The sequence below is a fragment of the Lygodium microphyllum genome, chromosome 4, assembly GCF_053477565.2.
Source record: "Lygodium microphyllum isolate KBCC chromosome 4, Lygodium_microphyllum_v1.1.10, whole genome shotgun sequence".
NCBI lineage: Eukaryota > Viridiplantae > Streptophyta > Polypodiopsida > Schizaeales > Lygodiaceae > Lygodium > Lygodium microphyllum.
In genome coordinates this window covers 60,050,878-60,061,128 of record NC_141138.1, presented here as the reverse complement: position 1 = coordinate 60,061,128, position 10,251 = coordinate 60,050,878, and positions in this window count along the sequence as shown.

Genomic DNA, 10,251 nt, shown 5'->3' with positions numbered 1-10,251 from the left:
CCTTATAGACAAAGGCATCAATGGAGGGTCAGGACAACGCCGTAATGGATATCCAAAGCATTGCTATGTGCTCGAGGGTATTACGTAGGTAACTGATGGATTTGGGTACTAAAATCCCCTGCTAAACTATCTCTATTAGCTGAAGGCAAGATTGCATCAAAAGCAACGAAGCACAAGAGGAAATCTAAGAGAAACCCTAGGTCTCGAGGCAAGAAACCAAACATGAATGTTCGAAAGAAAGAACCTCAGCCTAGCATGCTTAATAAGCAGATGTCATATGTAGCCAGTGAGCGTCCACAAAAGCCATTAGTTCCCAAAGAGCCTTTGATTTTCCAAGAGGATAACATGCATTATAGGCACGACATTGCTCATGGCAAGGCTGATCGCTCAACAAAGCAAATGGCACAACCGTCTAATAGCCTCGAGCAAATCAGTCAGCCAGTGCCAAGTCCACCTAAGAGTCTTAGATCTCCTACATCCTCTTTTTCCAAATGGACACAGGAAGCACAACAGCGGTCGTCAATGGCGGCTGCTCACTCCCAATCTCTATCTCCATCAAAGCCTCTAAATATCCAAGATAGGGGACATGACACTAGCCGTAGCTCTCGGCCCAAAGATATGCCTGTGCAATCCAATGTAACCAGATCAACTCATGCTCGATCTACACAGATGAATGCTCAAAGGGCAACAAAAAATGCGACCACTTCTAATCGCCCTAGGGACCTGACATGGCAATCCAACAAGAGTAGCCAGCCCATTGGACTAGCCGCTGCTACTTCCAATCAGGGATCACAACAGTCACAGCCCTTGCATATGACAATGCCCCTTGCTGAATGTATCCTTAGCAGTTTACCTATGAAGTGGGTGTTGCAACCAACTTCCTTGACAACTCCAGCACTTCCAAGGGGCCTAAAGCCGAGGCTGGAGGAGTTAAACACATGGGAATTGGTTGAAGAGCTAGATTCTCCCAAAAGGGAGACAGTTGTACCCTCACAACCTAGGGAGGCTGGTCAGTAAGCCATGGCTATGACCCATGTGGACACACTAGAAAAAGAAAATGGTGAGGCCCAACCAAGCACATCAACGGTTGACCTAGTCCAGGGTCCTGAGTTGTTGAGAGAGGCAACTTCATTGACCAAGAAAAAGAGGAGAAAACAAGAAAAACAACAACAGTTGCAGGTGGTTGTCGACCCCAAGAACATTGAGACAAGGAGCATTGCAGAGCTGATGAATAAAGCATCTACTCCATCCACCAATGAACCCGTTGATGCCTCTCCTAATGACGGTGAAACCTTAGACACATCCATGTGCTCTGAAAAATCAAAGCAGTCGTTACCATCAATGGCTACTTGCAACACTCAACCCATCGACAATATAACTTGCATTGACCAATCAAGAGTGGATATAACGCGGTCACAACAGGGTGACAAACCTATACCGATCACATCCAAGGAGAACCATGATGCAGTAACAAAGCCTCGAGAAAAACATGGAAACCCCAAGAGCATAAGAAATCCTAGCATTGGCCAAACTTGCGCGTCTAGGCCTGAATCCCCAGAAACGCTAAAGCCCAGGCAAACCCCTAGAACTTTGCATGAGATAGCAACTGAGCAAGCCCTCGTTGAACATATAAGTGTCATTGAGTGCTTGACTGAGTTGGATGCTAAGCTCAAAGTGTTCACACGTGTCTATGTCCTCGCAGACATGCGTGCATTCCCTAAAGAGCAACTCGAAGAATACTTACCATTTCCCTTATCTTGGGAAGGGCAAGATAAGGGAAGAGCAAACATCTTGACGAGCACTATAACAGGCTCCTGTATGAACGCATGCGACTCATCCCGGTCAAGGAAGCCGACGAACTGTGCTTAACCATCAGATTCAATAATGTGCTCTGCCAACCAAATCTCTTAGAATTAGAACAATTAAAGCAACTAACAGAGGGCAGAAGTCAACTTGAACAACGTTGGTGTGAGAACCACGTTGCAATGGCCGAAGTAGGAGCCCAAATCATGACAGTCTCAGAGGAGCGATTGGCCAAATGGTGGTCTCAAAGAGACCCAACCTATGTGGCACCAACTTCCCTTCGAGTGCTGACTGCCATTCGGGGTACGGACTTAGCTAAACCTAGCCAAGAGGACTCACTATTCGATAAGGTTCTCAATGAAGAGGAGTTACATGTCACCAGTAGACTCGGACAAGGTTCCATGCTACTCGATGTTGCAAAATATCTATCAGTATTGAGTAAGCTGCCATGAGTACTGGATGCGTGTGCCATGCTCTAGTACAATCCGGAGTTCTATAGTTGGTTTGTATCCTCATAAAGCGACATGGATCCATGGATATGTATATAAATAAACAATAACTTTTGTCACCCTGTATAGACACTATCAACACACACAAGCAATAATGGTCAAGCGCAGACAGAAGAGTTGGGGTCAACAGGCTAGGCTCGTCTGATCCCCCTCTCACCGCATATTTAGAAGTGGCATGACCATTCCCACCTCTCCGGGCGGAAGGCATGCATCCCGCATTGCCACCATGGGAAGCCCTAACCAACATCTCTGATGATGTAGGAAACATGCAATCCCTTTCTATACACCTTTCCCCTTTCCGATCTATCCTTTCGAGGATGAGCCTTGCCCAAATCCAGGACCACCCAACCGATGTTACTCGGCGTGAGCCAAAATCTTCTAATGGCTAGAGGCTAAATGGACATCATCACGGGGGCCATCTCTCTACAATAAGCACAGCGTGTCCCACCCCTCCTCTTCTAGTCATACGCATTTGATAACCCACACTATAATCCCTCCCATGCGAATGGTCTTATTCCGTATCAAAGCCTAACCCTTGGTTTGCATCTTGCAGGTCCCAACATGGAGAACCTAGGGCAGCTAGCTTGCAGAAATGCTCTTCGTGGACGATGGGAACATGCAGCACATGCCCCTCCGCTGGTGCACTACGTGCCCACTCTCAAAAGGTATGCAAAGAAACGGGGTCCTAAGCAACACCACCCTGGACGAAGGCCAAAGAATCCCTGGGCCAGGAAAGTCGAAGCTCAAAGAAGTGCACAAGATGTGGCAACACCAGTTACACAAACCCCCTACGTACACTCTTGGGCACCAGGTGCTCAAGGGCATAAAGGGCAGCTCGGGACAGGAAAGAGTTTAATGAATTGTCAAAAGGCATTTTGGAAACGGTGGTGGCCCAAGACTACACCATTCATATCCCGACTGGCCCAACCTCATGGGAACCCCGCACTAGCAGAGCCCCAGTCGCCTAACCACCTGGACTCACCCCACTTAGTGCAAATCGACTAAGCCCCTATGATGTACAAGCAGCTTGACATGTCCTCATGCCATAACTTTTTGCATTTTAATGAAAATTATGTCTTAACATGATTACATATGTTTGACGCACTTAACGCAAGCAAGCATATACTCTCATGAAGTGACAAGTGGATGTAGGATGACACAAGTCTTCGTGCAAATGTGTTCAACGCCCAGGCCACCGCAAGACCACCAACTGTATAAGGAATCTTAAGAAGGCCATGCTGCTGAACGCAAAAAATCACCCTTACGAGTGCCCACATTGCACAAACCAAAGCATAGTCATGGGCTACACTCTCTTCTTGGGCCTAGCTCTACAGTGAGCTCACGATGGGTGTCTCTGCAATCGCACCAATATCGCAACAACGCCTCCCCTGACAACGACACTAGGGCACAATCATCACTGTCATATCCATTTCCTGAGCCTTCGAGGTTTGAGATTTCCCAACCACTGAAAGGCTCATAGCCTCAGCATATTGCAATGGTTGGGAAAAAAAAAAGAGACCAAAAAAATAAGAAGCACCCACGATCATAGCACCGCACCTAGGGGTCCTCAAATTAGGTGCGTCCAATGCCCTTGGTCGGTTGGCTCCATCCCTAGCCCCCTAGCCCCCTAACGTCCCCCACAATAATTCAGGGCACATCAAGGGCAGGACAGATCTAAGTGAGCTTGTCTCACCTATGGTTAGACCTGTTACCCTGACCCATTCACACAATTCTCTCTTGCACTCTGCCTTAATTCCATTGCAATCATCTGGGGCAAGCACCGCATGAATGGCCATGAAGAGTACACCTCCTCATCGCACAGACCCAATGTCTACCACCTATGAATAGTACAGTGTCCCTATGTTCTATCGTGCTCCAAAATGCAATCACAATGCACAGGATACCGCCCCCCACCTTCATGTGTACTTCTTCCCACCATGGACCACTTTGCTTCATCCACACGACCTTATGAGAAACCAGCCCGCGATCTTCTACCTATGTAATATCTAAGTATGCATGAGCACTCACATAATATCTACATCAAAGTATATACAGATTTTGGGTCCTCAAGTGCAGGACAATACTCTTAGCTTGCTTAGAGTTTGACGTGTCTCCCAAACTAATTGAGCTATGTCTTGTGCACTATAAAGAAGATTAGCACTGCCCCTAGGGAGAAATCACCTATGAGAGATTTTCAATTGCAGGTATTAAAGCCTCCAATGAGGGTGTCATTCCATCTTCATCAACACTCAACTCTCCATTCCTCTCAGTATCGCCCTGTCAACTTACCATTGCACTCCATCACGACAGCCCCCCAAAGAACAACCCTACCCCCAACTCCCATCACCCTACTAGTCTAGGAGGGGGGTAATGTTAACCCCGACACGAAGAAAGAAAAAGGAAACTAAAAAGGAGGGCAAAGGCAGAAAAAAGGTAGCTCGACAGAAGAAAGAAGAGAATAAAAGGCCAAAAGCGTAGGGGCAACCTTAAAAAGCCAAGGCAAATGAAAAAGGGAAAAGGTGCATTTTAAAATACAAAGGCGCACCTTGAAATCTTGTACAAGAGTGCCAGGTGGTGAAAAATCTGGAAAGCTAAAATAGAAGACAAAGACAAAGGCCAAGGCAAAGAGAAACGGAAGACAAAGGCGCACAAGGAAAAGCGCAAGTGAAAACGTTTGTAAAAGAGCGCAAGCGCATCATGGTTTAATTCAAGGAGTGTCGAGCTCTCACCCATGCAATTTGTAAATATAGACGGGTAGTGAAAAGGAAGCTAGGAAGATAGAGGGACAATGGGAAAAGGGCCTAAGCCATGACTGGCCATGTAAAAAAGGGGAAAAGGGGATGACCATCCAAAAGGGATTTAGGGTTTTGTATATAAAGTTGTAAAGTGAATGAGAAGCTCATTCTTATGTATGGCAAAAAGTGGCTCTCTTCTTCTTCTTCTTCTTCTTCTTCTTCTTGCTTGCTTGCTTGAGCTTGTGCTTGAGAGAGAGTGTGTGAGAGTGTGAGGGAGTGAGTGTGTGAGGGTGAGGGACTGAGGAGGAGAAGCTCTCCATCTTCTCCTCTCTTCTTCTCTTCTCTTCGCTTCTTTTCTCTTGCTCGCGGTGATGGAGCTTGGAGCGTGGAGCTTGAGGATAGAGCTTGCTTGAAGCTTGCACTTGGATCGTGGAGCAACCGGAGTGCGTGGGAGAGGAGGTAACTCGAATGGCATGGAGGTAAGCTCACTACACCCGTAGATGTGGATGGCACGTCGGCTATGTGAGAGGTAGCCATTAGTGCTCGGCTTGGAACGCTTGAAACAATAGGCGGTCCATGGGTCTTGTGTCACGATTGTGGGAGAGAAGGAAGGAGTCTCACTTGTAGCTTTCTTGCTTGCACAATGCGGGAATACACACAAAGGTGGAGGCTGAAAACAGTTTTCCTCTTGTTAGTTGTGTAAGCCAAAGAGAAGTCTAGTACATAGAAATAGAAGAACCCTATATATGGGTCTCAAACCAAACTCAACTAACTAAGGTGGCATACTAACTGAGCCACGAACTAGAGTAGATAAGGATAGTTGTCATCTAGCTATTATTCATAGGCGGTGTACCAACTGCATCTGCAACTGACAAGTCGGTGACTTAAATGCACAACAGTCACCCTGGCATATCACGAGTGGAGCTCGATATCTCAACACTCCTCCTCGAGCTCAATCCCAATTCCTGCATACCAAGCAGGTCTCTGAACTTGCGCAGCTTCTCTGCGCCCAATGCCTTCGTGAATATGTCAGCTACCTGATCCTCTGTGCTGACATAAACTAGATCAATAAGACCTAGTAAAATTCTCTCCCGCACATAGTGATAATGCACCTCAATGTGCTTTGTTCTAGCATGATAGACTGGGTTATTTTCCAAGTGTATACTACTCATGTTGTCACAATAAATGAGAACTGGCCCATCTGTAGGCTGATGCATATCATAAAGTAGCTTATGCAACCAAGCTACCTCACATGTAGCCATTGCTGCACCCCTGTACTCAGCCTCTATGTTCGACAAGGCAACTGTAGGCTGTTTCTTGCTGCTCCAAGTGACTACAGCACTCCCAAAAGAGAACACATATCCACTAGTAGATCATCTATCAGAAATACTACCAGCCTAATCAGCATCAGTGTATCCATGCAACTGTATCTGAACCCCAGTCTCATAAAGTAGTCCATACTGCAATGTGGACTTCACATACCTGAGTATGCGTCTAGCCGCATCCAAATGCGGTTTCCTTGGAGCCTGCATAAACTGACTTACCAATCCAACAGCATAGCTCAAATCTGGCCTAGTAATAGTCATATAAATCAAACTTCCTACTATGCATCTGTACATAGTAGGGTCTTCCAGAAGCTCACCTACATCTATGCTCAGCTTCACATTCTGCTCCAAAGAAACTGAAATAGGCTTATAACCTATCATCCCATATTTGGACAGCATGTCCAATCCATACTGCCTCTGCAAGAGCCGTATCCCACTTGGTGATCTAATCACCTCAATGCCCAACAAATAACGCAGCTCTCCCAAATCCTTCATCTCAAACTTCTGCTTCAATAGCATTTTCACATGAAGGATATCTTCATCACTGTCACCTGTCATAATCAAATCATCAACATAAATGACAAGTAGCATAATACCTTTCTCTGTTTTCCTCACATAAAGTGAGAAATCTACCTTGGAAATCTGAAAGCCAATAGTGACAAGATACTATCCTATCTTGTCAGACCATGCTCTAGGTGCTTGCTTCAAGCCATACAAGGCTTTCTTCAACCTGCAAACAAACTCAGGATGAATAGCATGCACATAACCTGGTGGCTGCTCCATATAGACCTCTTCTTGCAAATCACCATGCAAGAAGGCATTCTTTACATCCATCTGATGTAAAGACCATCCCTTTGATGCAGCCATAGCAATGACTGCTCTTACGGTTGCCATCCTTGCAATCGGACTGAATGTTTCTTCATAATCAATGCCATATGTTTGTGCATACCGCTTGACTACTAATCTTGCCTTGTATCTATTCACGGAACCATCTGCATTGTGTTTCACCTTATAAACTCACCTACATCCAATTGTATTCTTACCTTTAGGCAAAGATACCAATTCCCATGTAGCATTTGCTTCCAAGGCATCCATTTCTTCATCCATGGCTTTCTCCCATTTTTCTTTTCCCATGGCTTGCTCAAAAGAAGTGGGTTCTGGTTCCTGTATCACTTTGACTATATATGCATAGTGAATGACAGTAAATCCATCATATTTCAACCTATCCACAGGATACCTAGCTCTGGTAGACCTGCGCAAAGTAGGTTCACTCCCAGGTGCTCTCAAAACATCCCTGGTCTTCCTTACTCTAGGTGTAACAATAGAAGGAATACCCAACTCATCATCAATGCTCTATTCTGAGCCACTGCATTCACCATCCACATAAGAATGACCTGCATTCACATCAAACATGGGCTGATCTACCTTCTCTTTTCCTTTTCGTGACACCTGAATACCACTATCTGCATTGCTTTGAGAAGATTCTCTTGATCTCAATCTGCTTGTCCATGGCAAAGAATGTGAACCACTACTAGAGGACGCTCCAAGTCCACTAATATTTTGTGACTGCTGCTATGAATTTTGTGCAGCATTACTGTTTTGTGTATCTACATCATCAATCACATTTACTGGTTTATACCAGCTACTTATCTCATAAAAAACAACATCTCTGCTCACTGTAAACTTACGAGTAGAAGGGTTATAACATCTATACCCTTTCTGCTGTAGAGAGTAACCAATAAAGATGCACTTCTGAGCTTTTGGATCCAACTTGGATCTCAACTCATCTGGCACATGAACATAAGCAATGCAACCAAAAATCTTCAAATGAGAAATATCTGGTTTCCTACCAGTATACCTCTCCTCTGGAGTCATTCCATGTATTACTGTAGTGGGAGTCCTGTTCATTATGTAGACTGCTGTAGCAACTGCTTCAGCCCAATAAAAATCTGGCAGGTCTTTTTCATTGAGCATGGCACGAGATACCTCTCCAATATGCCTGTTTTTTCTTTTTGCAATTCCATTTTGCTATGGAGTATGACTGCATGAATATTGCTGCTTTATGCCATGCTCCTGCAAGAACCTTGCAAACTCATTTGAGAGGTACTCTCCCCCTCCATCTGACCTTAGGCATTTTATTTGCAGGCCTGTTTCTTTTTCAACCACAGCTTTAAGAGTTTTGAAATGCCCAAAAACTTCACTTTTCTTTTTCATAAAATACACCCAAACTTTTCTGCTATAGTCATCAATAAAAGTGACAAAATAATGACAGCCTCCAAGAGATGCAGCTTTAGTAGTCCACACATCAGAGTGGATTAATTCCAATGGCTTCTTACTCTCTTGAACATGTCTAGGAAATGGTTTCCTTGCCTGTTTTCCAAACTGACAAGCTTCACATATCTTATGCATTTCTGCAACCTTGAATTTTGGCAATCCTGCAACAATATTTTGGGCCTGCATTGATTTAAGTCACTGTACATTAACATGAACAATGCGTTTATGCCAGATATCAATATCTGCAACTACACCGGTCCCATGTGCAAACATTGCTGCACTCAATTCAGGCATGTCTGCATCTAATGTAAACATTCTACCCTTCTTCTTTCCTTTTGCCATCAAGCGACCTTTATTTTTCATATCCTCAACAAAGCATCCATGGGAATTAAATCTGACTTGCAATCCCTGCTCAACCATTTGACCAACAAAAACCAGATTCTTGGTGATATTCGGAACATGAAATACATCCGACAGGTATTTCTTTTTCCCATCCTGCATAGACAAAGGAATATTTCCAATATGCACAATAGAATGTGCAGTATCATCACCAGTCTCCACAAATCCTGGTTTTTCCATTTTCCTTGCATCCTGCATCCATTCTGCATGACCTATCATGTGGTTTGATGCACCTGAGTCAACATACCACATATCGTTACTTTCTTCTGCACTTGTCACAGAATTGTTCATGTGCTGCACCATAAACAAATTCTCATTTCTGTCATCACCCTGTCTACTAGAAGATACATAATTCCCTTGTTGCAGTTTTCCATTCATGATGTCATTCTGCTTTTTATAGCAGTCTTTAGCCATATGACCCATTTTACCACAGTAGTAGTATTCAACATTGCTGTTTGCATTTTGCCCTCTTTGCCATCCACCACGACCTCTTTGGCTCCCCCTGCCTCTAGAGTTACCACATCCTCCTCCATAGGATTGGTTTTCTTGAGTTTGCTGCATATTCTGATTTCTACCACGGCCTCCAGATTGGCCTCCTCTACCTCTGCCTCTACCTCTTTCAGGATTTGAGTAGAAGACAACTTCTTTTGAAGTTCCTCCTGAAGAAGATGCACCACAATTTCTTTGCTCCTCAGAAATTAGAAGAGCAATCAACTCCTCAAAATCAGGAAATCTTTCACGGACGGAAATGGATGTTCGAAATTGTGCATAATCCTTTCCTAGACCATTCAAGGTCACAAAAACTAAATCATCATCTTCCACTAGCGACCTAATGGAAGCAAGTGCATCTACAATCTTCTTCACCTTCATGTGGTAGTCATTGATGCTCATATTTTCTCTTTGCACATTATGCAACTCTTGCTTGAGCTGCATTTTCCTGGCTTGTGTATTTGTGCTATACATTTTTGACAAAGTATCCCATGCCTCCTTTGGCGTACTTGCATCCTGAATATGCACAATCATAGAGTCTGAAATATTGATAGACAGCCAGTACATAACTTTCCTGGCTCTCTCATGCCATGCTTTAAATGCCTGCATTTGCTGTTGATTGGGAATATCAGGGAGAACTGGTTCTTCTTCATTTCCTGCAACAAATTCCCAATATCCTTTTCCCATAAGAAAATTCGTCATTCTAAACTTCCATGC